Source organism: Equus asinus, chromosome 1, assembly GCF_041296235.1.
Source record: "Equus asinus isolate D_3611 breed Donkey chromosome 1, EquAss-T2T_v2, whole genome shotgun sequence".
Lineage (NCBI taxonomy): Eukaryota > Metazoa > Chordata > Mammalia > Perissodactyla > Equidae > Equus > Equus asinus.
In genome coordinates, this window is record NC_091790.1 from 13,202,558 (window position 1) to 13,219,572 (window position 17,015).

Sequence of the window (17,015 nt, forward strand, 5' to 3'; positions counted from 1 at the left end):
AGAAAGATGGCCAACAGGCTGTATGAAAACATGTTCATCATCATTAAGTCTCTGGTCAGTGCAAATCTGAAAGGCAATGAGAGAGCAGCTCACGGCAGTCAGAATGGCTATAAGGATGAAGACAGGAAATAAGTTTCGGAGAGGAGGTGGAGAGAAGAGAAGCCTCCTGCACTGCTGGCGGGAGTGTAAACAGGTGCAGCCACGACACAAAATGGTGAGGAGTTGCCTTAGACATTTCAGAATACATCGACCATATGATCCAGCTATTCCTCTGTGGTGTGTTTATCCAAAGAACTTGGAAACACTCATACACAGAGATTGGTGCACACCTCTATTTACCCTGGCCTTATTCCCGATATCCAAGACTTGGAAGCCTGCCTGGTGCCCATCAGGGGATGAATGGAGAAGGAAGATGGGCTATAGCCACACAAAGGCATAGCACTCAGCTATAAGAACAGATTCAGGCCAGCCATTTGTGACCACCAGAATGGCTCCTGAGGGTACTGGGGGAACTGAAACAAGCCCCAGGGGTATGGTCAAATAGCACAGGATCTCATGCACAAGGAGAAGAGCAAGAACGGGCCAACAAACAGGTATCACATGACAATGGATTGGCATTTCCCAGAGGGAAAGTGGGGCAGTGGCCAGAGAGAGAAAGTGTTGATTAGGGACAGGTGTGTGGTTAGGGACAGTAATTAGGGTTACGTTGGTGAAGATGATGTAACCTACTCTGAAGTCTAAATCTATGTGGATGTAGATCTGAAAGCTATAGGTTATTATAATGTTGGGTTACAGCAATCAATTCACATAAAACCAGAACTCCCAAAAGGGATGCAGATTTACAACTGGAAGCTTTGGAGACAGAAAGAGGTTAGAGAAGATGAACTTCCAAGTATTGGTAATCACCTCAACATGCTCAATGATGCTACAGAAAGGTAGACCTTTGCAAAGAGATGAAGAGGAATACTACCAAGAGAACATGTTCCGTGCTAAACTCATGAACCAACAGAAAACGTCACCGTTCATGATGTTACTACTGATTCCTTCACGAATGATCAAAGCAGGCCAACATCTTCACAGGTCAGGTCAAAGGGTGGTGCAAAAGTCCAATTCAGGGCTGGCGCTGTGATGTAGCAGATAGGTCCCTACGTTCCACTTGGGCGGCCCGGGCTTCACCAGCTAGCATCAGGGGTGCAGATCAGATTACTAGCATTAGGAAATACAGATTTCAAGGTATGGTGGGTACAGAGATCGTAAAGAAGGAGAAATTGTCATGAGACCTTAACAATATGCATCAGAAAAAGAGCCATGAGAATATGACAATCTATGAACGCATCAGGAACACTTCCCCAAATGATGAAGCAAGGAAAACATGTAACATGCCAAGTGGAATTTTCAGACTGCTAGGAGATCACACGATCATTGTGCATCAGGGGATTGCCTGGGCAACTTCCAATTGGGAGGGCCTCCAGGACTTTCTCTGAGGAAAGTCCACCCAATTGGGCATATACACAATGGATAAGATATAAAACAAGGGATAATCTTAAAGGAAAGAAACTGGTGGGTAGAGGGAATGTAGCATACCTTTCAAGTTCCACGAGAAAGTTAGAAACTGACAAGAAATCCAGACAAGGAAAACTATCCTACCTGGAAAGGTGGAGTCGTCAGACTGATATGAGATGGCTCTGAAACACTGTGTGCCTGGAGGTTTTCAGGACAACTTAGAATTCTGAGGGTGTTTTGACGTCACGGTGAACGTGTCACCCAAGATGGCAGCAAGTTTAGAGTCCGAGGATTGCCGTGGCTAGGATACCCACGTGAGAGATATCCAGAAACAGCTTTTCCAAACAGAAACCGCACACAGAAACTTGAAGAGAGCAAAGAGGCACTGATTCAAGGGATAAGAAAGGAATCATTGGGAAGAAGGGATACTAGAGGGGCAAGCACTGAGAGGAAAACATTGTTATCTACTCAAGTAGATGTGGAGGCCGTGCTGATTGAAGCTTGCAACTTGATTTGAAACAAGAGGCTGGACTTGGGTCTTATCAGAACTACGTAGTCCTTCTGCCTTACTCATAATCCTAAGTCAAGAATGATCTCTTGAGGACATTGAAGAAAAGAATTGAGGCCTCCTTTCCTAAGCTCCTAGAATTCTTTGAAGAGAGGTCTCCCTTTGCATAGCTCTGGCGTCACGGGGTCCCACTGGGTACATGCTAATGTGTCCCAAGACATCTCTGTGAAGACTTAAAGGAATGGATGATTGTCATGCTTGGGGTGTGTCCTTTGGTTTGGAGGGCTGTAGAAGTGTGCTTAAAAGCACCCTTTTCGAGAGGGCTTCGTTCCTGTGTGAAGGCTGCCCTTCCAGGCTACAGTGCTCAGTTGGGCTCTAATGAAATTCTCTCCCACACCTCTTGCCATGGAAACAGTATTGATTCCTTGTTCTGACAACATATGGAAGGAGGTTTGCTGAAAATTAGCACATTGCCATTATTAAATAAAAATACACCTGCCAAAGTTCAGAATGAAAATCAAACCAATGGGAAATCATGTAGAAATAAAAAGCCAAGTATCCAGATGTAATCTTGTGGAGCATTCAATGATCAGGGGTCAAGTTTGAAACTTCCCAAATCCAGAAAAGAGACAGTCAAACCACTTACCTGGAGGGAGGAATTAATCAGATTTTTCTAATTCCTCTCGAAAACATAATGTCCGTGAAGGTGGTTGTCCGGACAAGCTCGAATCTGGAGTTTCTGATCTGAGAATCTCAAACCTACCAAGACGACCATGTGTTCTCAGGGCTAAGTGTCACCTGGGCCGGGATAGCAAAGATTCCTACAAGTGACCAATGGAAATTCCAAGACAACACCCAACAATCACGAGATGACTCACACCTCGGGCTACAGAACCTATGGTAATTAAAGACATACAAAACTCCTAACTTGGAAAGAAGGAGAACACAATGATAAGCAAATCGAATGGAGATAACTCAGCAAGACCATAACAATTAAACTATAGAAAATAAAAAAGTATCCCGGAATATGGAGGCCAACAGAAACCAAAGCTGACTAATCCACAGTGAAAGACGTCAGTCATTAGACACACTCTGTTTGAACATTTGAAAGTCAAAGAAAGTCACAATGCCAAAAACAGCAGCAAAGGTCAAACCTGGCCTAAATGAGAAGGGTGAGTTATGAGACTGCTCCCCACAGGCTCTGAAACCCTGTGTCCACCAAGCTAGACCGGACAGTAGAGAGACGATTCTGACAAATCACCCAACATTGGGTGGGTCAGAAAAGCAAGCTGGCCTGATCAACACAGGGCCAGAGTTGGGCTCAAGTAGCATATTCAAGTCACAATCCACTCAACTGCAGGTTGGCAATGGAACATGAAAAGGGCCAGCCAGTGGGGCCGTGGTGAAGTCCGCACATTCTGGTTCAGCAGCCCAGGTTCGGCGATGTGGAATCCTGGGGGTGAGCCGCCTCACTGCTCGTCCAGCCATTCTGGGGAAGGCGTCTGAGGTAGTGTAGATGCAGATGGGAAGCGACGATAGACATCGCCATTCTTCCTCAGGAAATGCAGCAGCATGGCCAGCAGATGTGAGCACAGCCATAAATTCTGTCAAAACAAAACCAATTGAAAGTTGCAAAGAATAGAAAAACTGAACCTCAAAAAAGAAAGCATGCCAGTAGGAAGAAAAAGATATATAGGAATAAACGTGGCCAAACAGCAGAAAGCTATGGAAACAGAAAACTTGCAAAGGTTTGGGCGAAGATATTACAGAAGACACAAGGAAAAGGAAGGCTATTCTGTGCTCTTCCAATGGAATAACGAACACACTTCAAACGTCCATACCGCATAAAGCAGTGTCTGGATTGCATGCAGTCCCAGTCAAAGTTGCAACAATCATTCCCACAGAAATACAACACAGAATCCTAAAGTTTCTATCCAGCAACAAAGGACCCAGAATAGCCAGAGGAATCCTCAGGAAAACGAACAAAGCAGCAAGTATCATACTTTCTGATTTCAACATATAGGATGAAGCCCTAGGTACGGAAACAGCACAGCCTGGGCCCCAATATAGGCACACAGACTCATGCAACAGAACGAGAGCCTGGAGGTCAACTCACACATCTACTGACAACGCATTTTCGAATAGTGAGCCTAGAGGAGAAAGTGGAGAAAGGAGAGTCTCCACAAGAAACGGTGCTGAGAAGACTGCACACAAACAGGTAACACAATGAGAGTAGACCATGATGTTACACCAGACATACGCACGACCTCGTAATGGATTAAAACCTTGAATGGAATACTTGAAACCGTGCAACTTCTAGGAGACAACCCAGGCAGCTTACGCTTTGCCATCTGTCTTGGCTGCCTATTTGGAAGAAGCATGTGTCAGTGGGCAAGGGCAAGAAAGGAAACAAGAAACAAACGGGACTCCACCCAATGCAGAAGCTTCTGCCCAGCCAACGACTCCATCGACTCAATGCAAAGACAGCACAACAACTGTGACAGGCTGTTTGCAAACCACATATCAGAGAAGGGGTGAGTAGCCAAAAGATCCAATGAACTCATACATCTTCACAGGAATAAAAACAACGAGCCCAATAGAACCTGGGCAAAAGATGGAAACAGACATTTCTCCACGGAAGATAGGAAGATAGTCAACAGGCTGTATGAAAACATGTTCATCATCATTAAGACTCTGGTCAATGCAAATCTGAATGGCAATGAGATAGCAGCACACAGTGGTCAGAATGGCTATGAGGATGAAGACGGGAAACAATAAGTTTCACAGAGGAGGTGGAGAGAAAGGAAGCCTCCTGCACTGCTGTAGGAATGTGAACCGGTGCAGCCACTACGCAAAGTGGTGTGGAATTGCCTCAGAAATTTCAGAATCCACCTACCACATGATCCGTCTATTCCTCTGTGGTGTATATATCCAAACATCATGGAAACACTAATGCACAGAGATCGATGCACTGCTGTGTTCACCACAGCCTTACTCCCGATATCCAAGACTTGGAAGCGTCAGTGGTGACCATCAAGAGATGAATGGAGAAGGAAGATCGGCTATAGCCACACGATGGTATAGCTCTCAGCTGTAGGAATGGATGCAGTCCAGCCATTTGTGACCACCAGAATGGCTCCTGAGGGTCTTAGGGGAACTGAAGCAAGCCCCAGGGATAAGGTTGAATACCACAGGATCTCACATACAAGGAGAAGAGGAAAAACGGAGCAACAAAAAGGTAGGATGTGACATGGGATTGGTAGTTCCCAAAGGGAAATGGATGCGGGGGTCTGAGGGAGAAAGAGTTGATTAGGCACAAGTGTGTGGTGAGGGCCTGTAATTAGGCTTACAGTGGTGAAGATGATGTAACCTACACAGAAGTCTAAATCTATGAGGATGTAGATGTGAAAAGCTATAGGATGTTATAATGCTGGGTTATGGCAATCAATTCACATAAAATCAAAACTCCAAAGAGGGGTGCAGATTTACGGCCTAAGCTTTGGAGGCTGAAAGAGATTAGAGAAGATGAACTTCCAAGGATTAGTAATCACCTCCAAATGCTTAATGATGCTAAAGAAAGGTAGACCTCAGCAAAGAGATGAAGCAGAATACTAGCAAGAGAATATGTTCCATGCTAAACTCATCAACCAAAGGTAAATGTTACCGTCATTCATGTTACTACTGATTCCCTTCACGAATGATCGAAGCAGACCAACATCCTCCCAACTTCAGGCCAAAGGTTGGTCCAGAAGTCCAATTCATTGGCGGACCTGTGATGTAGCAGGTAAGAGCCCACGTTCCGCTTGGGTGGCCTGAGCTTCACAGGATAGCACCACGGTTGTGGATCAGATTACTAGCATTAGGAAATCCAGATTTCACGGTCTGGTGGGCACAGAGATCATAAAGAAGTAGAAATGGTGAGGGAAACTGAGCAATATGCACCAGAAAAAAACCATGTGAATATTACAATCTATGAACGCATCAGCTACACTTCCCCAAATGATGAAGGAAGGAAACATGTGACTTGCCTGGTGGAATTGTCAGACTGCTAGGAGATGACACGATAAGTGTGCATCAGGGGATTGCCTGGGCAACTTCAACTTGGGAGGGAGTCCATGACTTTCTCTGGGGAAAGTCCACCCATTTCACCATATCCACAAAACATAAGAGATAAAATCTTTGATAATCTTAACGGAAAAAGACTGGTGTGTAGAGGGAATGTAGTAGACCTTTCAAAGTTCGAGGAGATAGTTAGAAACCGACAAGAAATCCAGACAAAGGAAAACTATCCTACCTGGAAATGGGGAGTGGTCAGACTGGTATGCGATGGCTCTGAAACACTGTGTGCATGGAGGTTGTCAGGACAACTTGGAATTCTGAGGGTGTTTATGAACATGTCACCCAAGATGGCCACATCTATACAGTCCGAAGATTGGCCATTGTGTGGCTATAGATCGTCTTCCTTCTCCATTCGTCACTTGATGGGCACCACGTAGGCTTCAAGTCTTGGATATTGGGAATAAGGCTGTGGTGAACACAGTGGTGCATGGATCTCTGAGCATTAGTGTTTCCAAGTTCTTTGGATATATATGCCACAGAGGAATAGCTGGATCATATGGTAGATGGATTCTGAAAATTCTAAGGCAATTCCACAGCACTTTGGGTAGTGGCTGCACCTGATTACACTCCCCCCAGCAGTGCAGGAAGCTTCCCTTCTCTCCACCTCCTCTCCAAGACTTGTTGTTCCCTGTCTTCATCCCTATAGCCATTCTGACCACTGTGAGCTGCTGTCTCATTGCCGTTCGTATTTGCATTGCCAAAGACTTAATGATGATGAACATGTTTTCATACAGCCTGTTGGCCATCTTTTATCTTCCTGGGAGAAATATCTCTTTCCATCTTTTGCCCACGTTTTATGGGGCTCGTTGTTTTTTTATTGTGGGGACATATGAGTTCATTGAATATTTTGACTAATCACCCCTTCTCCGATGTGTGGTTTGCAAACATCCACTCGCAGTTGTTGTGCTGTCTTTGCATTGAGTCGATGGAGTCGTTGGCTGTTCAGAAGCTTCTGCGTTGGATGGAGTCCTGCTTGTTTCTTGTTTCCTTTGTTCTCCTTGCCCAGTTACACATGCTTCTTCCAAATAATCGCCTAAGCCAGATGGCAAAGAGCAAGCTGCCTGCGTTTTCTCCTAGAAGTTGCATTGTTTCAAGCCTTCCATTCAAGGCCTTAATCCATTTCCAGGTGGTGTGTGTGGCTGGTGTAACATCATGGTCTACTCTCATTGTGTTACATGTGGCTGTGCAGTCTTCCCTGCACCGTTTCTTGTCGAGACTCTGCTTTCTCTGCTGTCTCCTCTTGGCTCCTTGGTCTAAAATGGGCTGTCAATATATGTGGGAGTTGACCTCTGGGCTCTCGATTCTGTTCCTTGTGTCTGTGTGCCTCTTTTTGTGGCCAGCCTTTGCCGTTTCGGTACCTAGCAGTTCGTCCTATATGTGGAAATTCGAAAATGTGGTACTTGCTGAGTTGTTCATTTTCCTCAGGATTCCTTTGGCCTTTCCATCTCCTTTCTTGCTGGATAGAAACTTTAGGATTCTCTCTTCTATTCCTGTGGGAAAGATTGCTGAAACTTCGATGGGGCGTGCGTGGAATCCAGAGATTGCTTTATCCAATATGGACGTTTCAAGTGTGTTCGTTCTTCCATTTGAAGAGCGGTGAATAGACTTCCATTTCCTTATGTGTTCTTTAATTTCTTTCCGCAAAGCTTTCCAGTTTGTTGGTCCTTGTTTGTCTCTTCTCCTTGTAAGTGAGCTCCTACGGTACTTGAGTTTCTCCCTTCGAGCTGTTTCACTTCCAATGAAACCCTCAAGAACCATCCTTCTGGTCACTAATGGCTGGATTCTCTCTTTTGTTATGGCTCAGAGATATGCCATTGTGTTCATAAAGCCCAGCTTCCTTCTCCAATCTTCTTTCTCTATTCGTCCTTCTGCCTTGATGGGCATCAGGGCGGCTTCCCAGTCTTGGATAACGGGAGTAAGGCCAGGGTGAACACAGGGGTGCACATATATCAGTGCACGACTTCTTCCAAGGTCTTTGGATAAACCCGCCACTGAATAATAGCTGGTTCATATGGTAGAATCCATGTACCATGGATGGATTCTGACATGTCTGAGGCAATTCCACACAGATTTGCGTCGTGGCTGCACCAGCTTACACTCACAGCAGCACTGTAGGAGTCTTCGCATCTCTGCAGCTCCTCTCTGACACTTGTTTCCTGACTTTTTACCTATAGTCATTCAGAACACACTGAGCTGCTATCTCACTGCCATTTGGATTTCAATTGCCCTGAGTCTTAATGATGATTAACATGTTTTCATACACCTGTTGGCCATCTCTATATCTTCTTGGGTGAAATCTCTGTTTCCACCTACTGCCCAGGTTTTAATGGGCTTATTTATTTTTCTCTTGTGGACCCATATGAGTTCACTGCATCTTTTGGCTATTCACCCGTTCACCGATGTGTGGTGTTCAAACATCCTCTCCCAGAGGTTGTACTGTCTTTGCATTGAGTCGATGGTTTCCTTGGCTGGGCAGAAGCTTTTGCATTTGATGTAGTCCCATTTGTTTCTTGTTTCCGTTGTTTCCCTTGCCCAAGCAGACATGCATCTTACTAATAGGAGGCTAAGACAGATGTCAAATAGCATGCTGCCTAGGTTTCCTTACAGAAGTCTCGTGGTTTGCAGTCTTACATTCAAAACTTTAATCCATTTTGTGTTGGTGTTTGTGCCTGGTGTAACATCGTGGTCTACTCTCCTTGTCTTACATGAGGCTCTGCAGTCTTCCCAGCACCGTTTATTGTAGAGACTTTCCTTTCTCCACTGTCTCCTCTTGGTTCTGTGGTCGAAAATGGGTTGTCCATGTATGTGTGCGTATACCTCTGGGCTCTCGATTGTGTTCCTTGGTTCTGCGTGTCTGTTTTCATCCCAGCCTGTGCCGTTTCCAATCCTATTTCTTCATCCTATATGTTGAAATCAGAAAGTGTGATACATTGAGCTTTGTTCGTTTTCCTCAGGATTCCTTTGGCCGTTCATGGTCTTTTGTTGCTGGATGTAAACTTTAGGATGCTCACTTCTATCTCTGTGAGAAATATAGCTGCAACTTTGCCTGGGACTTCATGTAATCTAGAGATTGCTTTATCCGGAGTGGAGGTTTCCAGTGTGTTAATTCTTCCATTTCAAGAGCATGGAATATCCTTCTGCTTCCTTGTGTCTTCTCCCATTTCTTTCCACAAGGTTTGCTAGTTTTTGATTTACAGAGCTTTCACCTGTTGGGGCGAGGTTATTCCTAGGTATCTAAATCTTCTCACTGGCATTTTTTTTTTGAGGTTCAATTTTCCTATTCTTTGCAACTTTTAATTTGCTTCCTTTTGACAGAAGTTTATCGCTGTTCTCACATCTGATGACAGTGCTCCTGTATTTGCTAAGGAAGAGTGGCCCTGTCTATCGTCACTTCTCATCTGCCTCTACACTCCTTCCCACGCCTGCCACAGAATGGTTTGGCCAGCGGTGAAGAGGTTTACCCCCAGTATTCCACCCTGTCAACTCCAGGCTTCCGACCCAGAATGCACGGACTTCCCCAATTCTCCACTGGCCGGCCCCTTTGATATTCCCTTGGCAGCCTGCAGTTCAGTATAATGTGACTTAAATATGCTACTTCAGCCCAAGTCTGGCACTGAGTAGACGTAGCCAGTTTGCATTTTTGGTCAACTGCGAAGTCAAACAATTTGTCAAAATTGTGTCTCTGCTGTCCCGGCAAGCTTCATGGACACAGTGTTTCTGAGCACGTTTGGAGCAGTCTCATTCTCACCCTTTCCAGGTAGCCCAGGTTTTACCTCACTGCGGTTTTTTGGTTTGTGACACTCTCTGACTTTCAAAAGTTCAAGCATAGTCTGTCTAAAGTCTGACATCTTTCATTGTGGATTATTCAGGTGTGATTTGTGTTTGCTTTCCCTTTTCTGAGCCCATTTTGCTTTCCATAGTATAATCATCATGGTCTTTCTCAGATTTCTCCCTATGGTATGCTTGTCAGTCAGTTCTCCTTCATCCCAAGGTATCAATTTTCTATTTCTATAATCACCCTATGTTCTATAGGCCTACGTGTGAGTGCTTTTCATTGTTGGGTGTTGTCTTTGAATTTACATTGGTCACTTGTTGCAATCTTTGCCATGCTAGCCAAAGTCAAAGTGAGCTTGAGAACACGTGGTCATCTTGCTTGGTCTTACCTCCTGAGATCTTAAACTCCAAACCATAGGTAGTCATGGCAACCTCCCTCATGAACATAATGTATCTGAGACAAATTAGACGAATCTGATGAATCCGCTTCAGGGAAGGTACTTTTCTGTTTCATTCCTGGATTTGGGAAGTTTCAGACTTGACCACCGATGGTTGAACGTTCCCTTAGACTACGTGTAGATATTGGTTTACTTTATTTCTATAGGGTGTGTTGTTTGTTTGATATACATCCTCAGATCTGGCATGTTTATTTTTCTATAAAGATAATGGTAATGTTCTAATTTTGAGCCAACCTCCTTACATATGGTGTCAATACACGTTATCAATAATCATTCTACTCCAAGAGATAGGGGGAGAGTATTTCATTGGAGCCAAAGTGAACACACTAGCCTGGCAGTGCAGCCCTCACAAAGCAACGAAGCCATCTGGAAAAGGGTGTTTCTCAGCGCACTTCTGGCGCCCTGCCAAAAAATGAGGCATACTAGAAGCATGACGGGGTTCCATTCCTTCATGGGTTCCAAGAGATGTATTGTGACACATTAGCATGTACCCAGTTGGCCTCCGTAATGCCAGGAGCTATGGAAAGTGAGACTTCTCCTCAATTAATGCTAGAGGCAAAGGAAAGGAGGCATCAATCCTTCTCTACAATGTCCTCAGGACACCATTCTTGATTTTGGATTATGATTAAGGCAGGAGAATTTGTACGTCTGATAAGCCCCAAGTCCAGCCTCTGGTTTCAAATCAAGTTTCAAGCTTGAATCAGCATGGCCTCGCCATATACTTGAGTAGATGACAATGGTCTCCACTCAGTGCTTGTCCCTGTATTATTGCTTCATCACGATGACTTCTTTCTTACCCATTTAATCAACGTCTATTCTATCTCTTCAAGTTTCAGTGCTTGGTTTCTGTTTTTAAATTCTTTTCTGGGTATCTCACACTTGAGTATCGTATCCCAGGATAATCCTCAGACTATAAAGATGAGGGCATCTTGGGTGACAGGTTCACTGTGGTGTCATAAACACCCTCAAACTTCTAAGTTGTCCCGGCGTCTTCCTTGTACACAGTGTTTCAGAGCCATCTCATACCAGTCTGGCACTCACCCTTTCCATTTCCTGGATTTCTTGTCAGTTTCTAACTTTATCCTTGAACGTTTAAATGTCTAGTACATTCTCTCTAGACACTGGTTTCTTTATTTTAAGTTTATCCTGGGTTTTATCTGTTACATTTTGTGGATATGGCCGAGTGTTTAGACTTTCCCCAGTGAAAGTCACGGAGTCCCTCCCAAGTGGAAGCTGCCCAGGCAATCCTCTGACGTGCAATGATCGTGCCATCTCATGCAGGCTGACAATTCCACCTATGCAGGTCACATCACTTTCTTCCCTCTGTATTTAGGGAAGTGTACCAGATGTGTCATAGATTGCAATATTTTCATGTTTTTTTCCTGGTGCATATATATAAGTTATGCTCACAATTTCCACTTATTTATTATCTCTGTCTGCACCATACCATGAAACCTATCTTTCCTAATGTTACTAATGTGATCCGTACGTGTCATACGAATCCATGAATCCCAGGCCGCCCACTAGTAACATGGACTCTTACACACCAGAACACATGGCTGGCCCTGAATTTTACTTTGGGACCAATTTTTTGCCTGAACTTGGGAAGAAGCTGGCCTGCTGTGATTATTCATGAAGGTAATTAGTAGTAACCTCATAGACGGTAACATTTTCCTTTGGTTCATGAGTTTAGCACGGAACACGTTCTCTTCGTAGTAGTCCTCTTAATCTATTTGAAATGGTCTACCTTTCTGTATCATCATTAAGCATTTGGAGGAGATTCACAATCCTTGGAAGTTTATTTTCTCTAATGTCTTTCAGCCTCAAAAGCTTTTTGCCACAAATCTGCATGCCTTTTTGGATTTTTTCTTTCCCTCTGGGAACCTCACATCCAAAGTGAAGGCTGCCATCCAAAGCTAGAATGCTCAGTGGCCCCAGTGCAATTCTCTCCCCCAATGTATTGCCATAGAAGAGTATTGATTATGTGTTTTGACACCATAATGAGGAAATTGGCTGAAAATTACAACATTACACTTGTGTTTAATGACAAATAAACATGCCAGAGCAGAGGATGTAAATCAAACAACTAACAAATCCTACAGAAATAAAGTAAACCAGTATATAGACATAATCTAACTGAACGATCAGGGATCCGGACTCAAGTTCGAGCCTTCCAAAATTCAGAAAAGAGACATAAAAATATCTTACCTGGAGAGAGGAATTCATCAGATTTGTCTAATTTGTCTCCGAAAGATTATGTCCATAAGGTGGTTGCCAGGACAACCTAGAATTTGGCGTTTCTGATCTCAGAATGTCAAACCAACAAACATGACCACGTGTTCTCAGTGCTCAGTTGGACCTAGGCTAGCTTAGCAAAGATTCCTTCAAGTGAATGATTGAAATTCAAAGACAATACCCAACAATCAGGAAATCACTCATACATCAGGCTGGAGGACATATGGTGATGAAAGAAATACAAAATTAATAACTTGAATGAAGGAGAATGGACTGATAAGCATATCGATGGGAGACAGCTGAGAAAGCCCATGACGATTGATGTGGATTAAGGCTGCCCCAGTTCGAAAAGCCCAAGGTTACCTGGCCTACATGCCAAACTACATGACGCGGTGAATCATTTTTTGGTATGAATTAGAGGTGCCCCAGTGAGAGAAGCCCAGGTCATGCTCACCTACATGCCTATCTATATGGCCAGATTCGTATCTAATGTTATCCGACCACACAATAACCAGACCCCAACTGAACTGGAATCATTTCATGACATTTTACATAATCTTTTCTTTTTCCAGCAAAAGTAAGTCACCTAACTATGCCTATAAAATTAGCACTTACCCTGTACTCAGGGCAGCAGCAGGAGCTGTGACTGCCCATGGGTCCTGTCCCCATGCTATCCTGTACCGTTCTCTAAATAAAAGAGCATCACTGCCAGACCATGAGAGTCCAACAAATCTTTCTTTTGACTCTTCAGTTCGCCAACCCCGCATCATATCTTGTGGCCCGTACGGGGATTTTGCTTCATCGGTTTGTGAGCTTGACTTCTGGTAAATGCCCTTTCCTTCCCTGTGCCTCTCTCCTTTTCGCGGATGGATCTAAGTTCACTTCTCCATCAGGAACTTTCTTGGATAGCTGTATGAATCCACGTTTGCTGCCCATGGCTACTCTGTGGGGCAAATCATGGCATTCGGCTTGAAGAGAATCAGTACCTTAAGCCTAAGGGTGATGTAGAATGAATTAATCCGTTCCTTCCTGACTCTATCTCTGATATATAAATTTTACGTGGGCACGGGTTGGCCACTTAAGTCATTAGGATGGTCGGGAATCTACAAGACTCCCGTGGAAGGTTTCTTTTCCTAAGGCTGTATTGGGCTACCTCCCATGGCACCTGACCATGCTCTGAACTGTGTGAATGTCCCAATTGGGAGTCCAGTTCAAGGCAAGTAAGAAAGTCTAACCTTTGGTTGAGTATGGAAAACCCTTCTCGGAGAATGGCTCCAACACGCAATTGGGTAGAATGTCCCCCAAAGCGGCGGAAAATTCCTCACTATTTTTCTCTATCCTGTTCTCTCTTAAACTTCTCCTTTTCTCTCAGGGACCATTCACCAGGCATCTATTGCTGCCAGGCAGAATAGGAAAGATGTTCACCAGGCACCTGTTACTGCCAGGCATCCGAGGGAAGGTACACAAGGGATGCAATGCTGGTGGACTTCCCCATCACCCATTGCTATAGGAATCCCACATTAGGAACGACAGGTGGGATGCTGCCCTAGGTTCACAGGAGATTTTCAAGGAAATTCACGTGTCTCTTTCATCTTTGTTAGAGTTACACGGGCCATTTTCATCTCCTTTTGAGCTTTGCAACCGGAAAACAGAAGAATCTTTGAAGAGTCAAGGTCTCCATGCCTGGGAACCCCAACTTTGGCTTTCTACCCTGATCACCACGGCAACACCAAGTAGGGTGCCCTTTTTTGGCAGATGACTGATTGAGGATTTTAGTCACCTACTGAGTTGGCTATTAGGGTAGCAGACCTGTGATTTATTCTGTGAACTGTCATGCTAGGGTAGTGTGCCCCAGCACGGGAACTGTTGTGTGACTCTTATCTTGATAACCCTCTGGGAGTGGCCATGAGGGTGAGGTCTGGTGTCTTCTTTTCCTTTCTTTGTTTTGCTCATCAGGTAGTCTGTTGTCACCAAGTCGAGCTTAAGTTCAGGCTGAACCTGACCAGAACCTGGACCTTCTGTAAAATCGAAAAACTTGAAAACATTTTGCAAGGGACTTAACTCTCAACCCGGCTGCTGGGAGCCCTGACCTCCAGCCAGTTCCCGGCTTCTGTGGGCACTGCACCCTTTTCCAGTCCACTGTCAGTCAGACACTGGCTTTACTGCCATGGGGAATGCCGTAAGCATCCCCAGAGACTCACCACTCAAAATCCTTCTAACTAATTAGAAACACTTTCAATTGTATGGGTGATGCCCCAGAAACTCCAACTAGGAGAAAATCTGCGATTTTTCTCTGTGCCTTTCTGGTGCAGTGGGACAGGTGGATCAACCTAAAAGGACCTTCAAGTTACAGTCCAGTTTCTGGGAAATAAAGAGCAACTGTCCTTACAAAATCCTTGCAAGACTGGAAAGACAGCTCTAGAGGCAGTTCAGATTCCACCTAGTTCCTTTATCATGAAAAAGATTATCATCCTCCCTCTCCAGGAACTACTGTCCAGTCCATCACTCATTCTTAAGACTGAAAAACAAAAAAGGAGGGGAAAGGTTAAATGAACATAAGTGTGTCTTTGCCAAAAGTCTAGCATGTCAAAGGTCTTCTCTTAAGTATTAGTAAAAAGGCTCAAAACAAAGTTTGGATTCATAACTTGTGAGCTCAATATTATTGTTCCTGACTCACAGCAGTAGTTTTTAAAAGGATGGTTGTACAGTCTCTCTGTAGGTGTGTCTATGTGTATGTTATAGGTGTGATACTTTTATCCTGGATGCTATGGCCAAAATTAAGATTTCTGTTTAGTTGGCTTAAAGTAAGTGCTTTATTAAATTCTAAATGTAGTAGAAATTAACTCAGTGCCTTTCAAAGTAAACGAGATGTGAATTAACCTATGTTAAATGAAAACTTGTTTAAGTTTGTTGGTTTGATTGAAAATAGTCTTCTTGTCAGAGTTGTCGGTATTTGCATAGTATGCAGGCATGCATCCTGGGCTTACTAGTCACATAAGTTCACGTTGTCTGTTAAATTTGTCAGCAAAATAATAGCTGTAAACGATGACCAGTTTTTTCAAATGCCTCATGAGGTTTCCGTAGGTAATCTGAACATAATTGTCGGAAAAAAATGGTTTAAATACATAAAACTCACAATAACTTTTACAGTCTGTATACTTGGGGAAAAAAAACAGCTTCGAAATTCTTTTTGGTAACAATCTTGAGTTTTGCCAAGTTAAGTTAAATGATAAAAATCTGAATATCTGGGTCATTTTTGGATAGGATGAAACACTGAAACATTATTAATAAACATAGCTAAGTTATCTGATTTTGGCTTCTTAGTGAAGAGGCTAAAAGCGTTTGGGTGTATTAAGAAGCATGCCTTGTGTTTTGTTGTAAAGTACCACGTTTCTAAATTTATGAAGTGTTTAGAATGCTGATATAAAAGACAATTCATAATTGTTTACATTTTTAGTGTTTACTAGGTCTGTTAAGGTTTAAGTGTTCTAATTAACCTATGGAATTAAAGCTACTGGAAATTAATAAGTAAAAGAGCTGTGTATTCAAGGAAGTTAAAATGGATGTTTTCAGTAAAAAAGGTATAAAGAATGGAAATATTTTTGTTTGATAGGTTAAGAAACATAAATTTGTCCTGATGTACTAGAAAGGAAAAAGAAAGACTTTGGGACAAAGTTGTAGAATGCTTGTGAAGGAGAAATTCCGAAAGGAGTTTTATGCCTGGTCAAGTAGACTAAAGTAAGTTCAATTAAGTGCATGAGTTTGAATGTTAAAAATAAGTAGGTGCAGAAATTCAAATTTGGTTTTCTCTGAAAGGATACTTTTTCTTGAACTTTGGATCTGCTCTTGATAAAGAGGTTATAAAAGCTATTCCTTTGAGTAATTCTACCTAAGAGACAAATCTGTTTTGTGAAAATAATGACTGAGGTCACTCTTAAGATTTTTCACTCTTTCTGTTATCACTTTGAATAGATACCTGAGCATTGTTTCACAGTGAGTGTTGTTTCCTATTTGAAGAAGCATTTTAAAAACTTTGGGTATGTTTTGACAAGCTTCTCCCTCAAAAATATTCAAATCCTGAATGAAGGCTGTCTTTTGACCTGGTAGACAGAAGAAAAATTACTCTGAGGATTTTCAGAGGCCCCCTGAGTCGTCTCAAAGAAATTTTCTCTCTCTTCCTATAAGGAGGAATATACCAAACTAACTAGGCTTATTTGGTCTATTAAATTACATGGAAAACATTGGGAAATAAGTGAAGATAGACTTTCTTAGGTGGTATTAGATGGGTAAATGTTATTAATATAGATGTCCTAAAATTATATGGCATTCTTAAGATTCTGATCTGTCCTGGTTATCAGTCATAAGTCCAATTATTATCTGGAAGTGTTATATGTCACAGAAGTAGCCAAGTTTCTTTG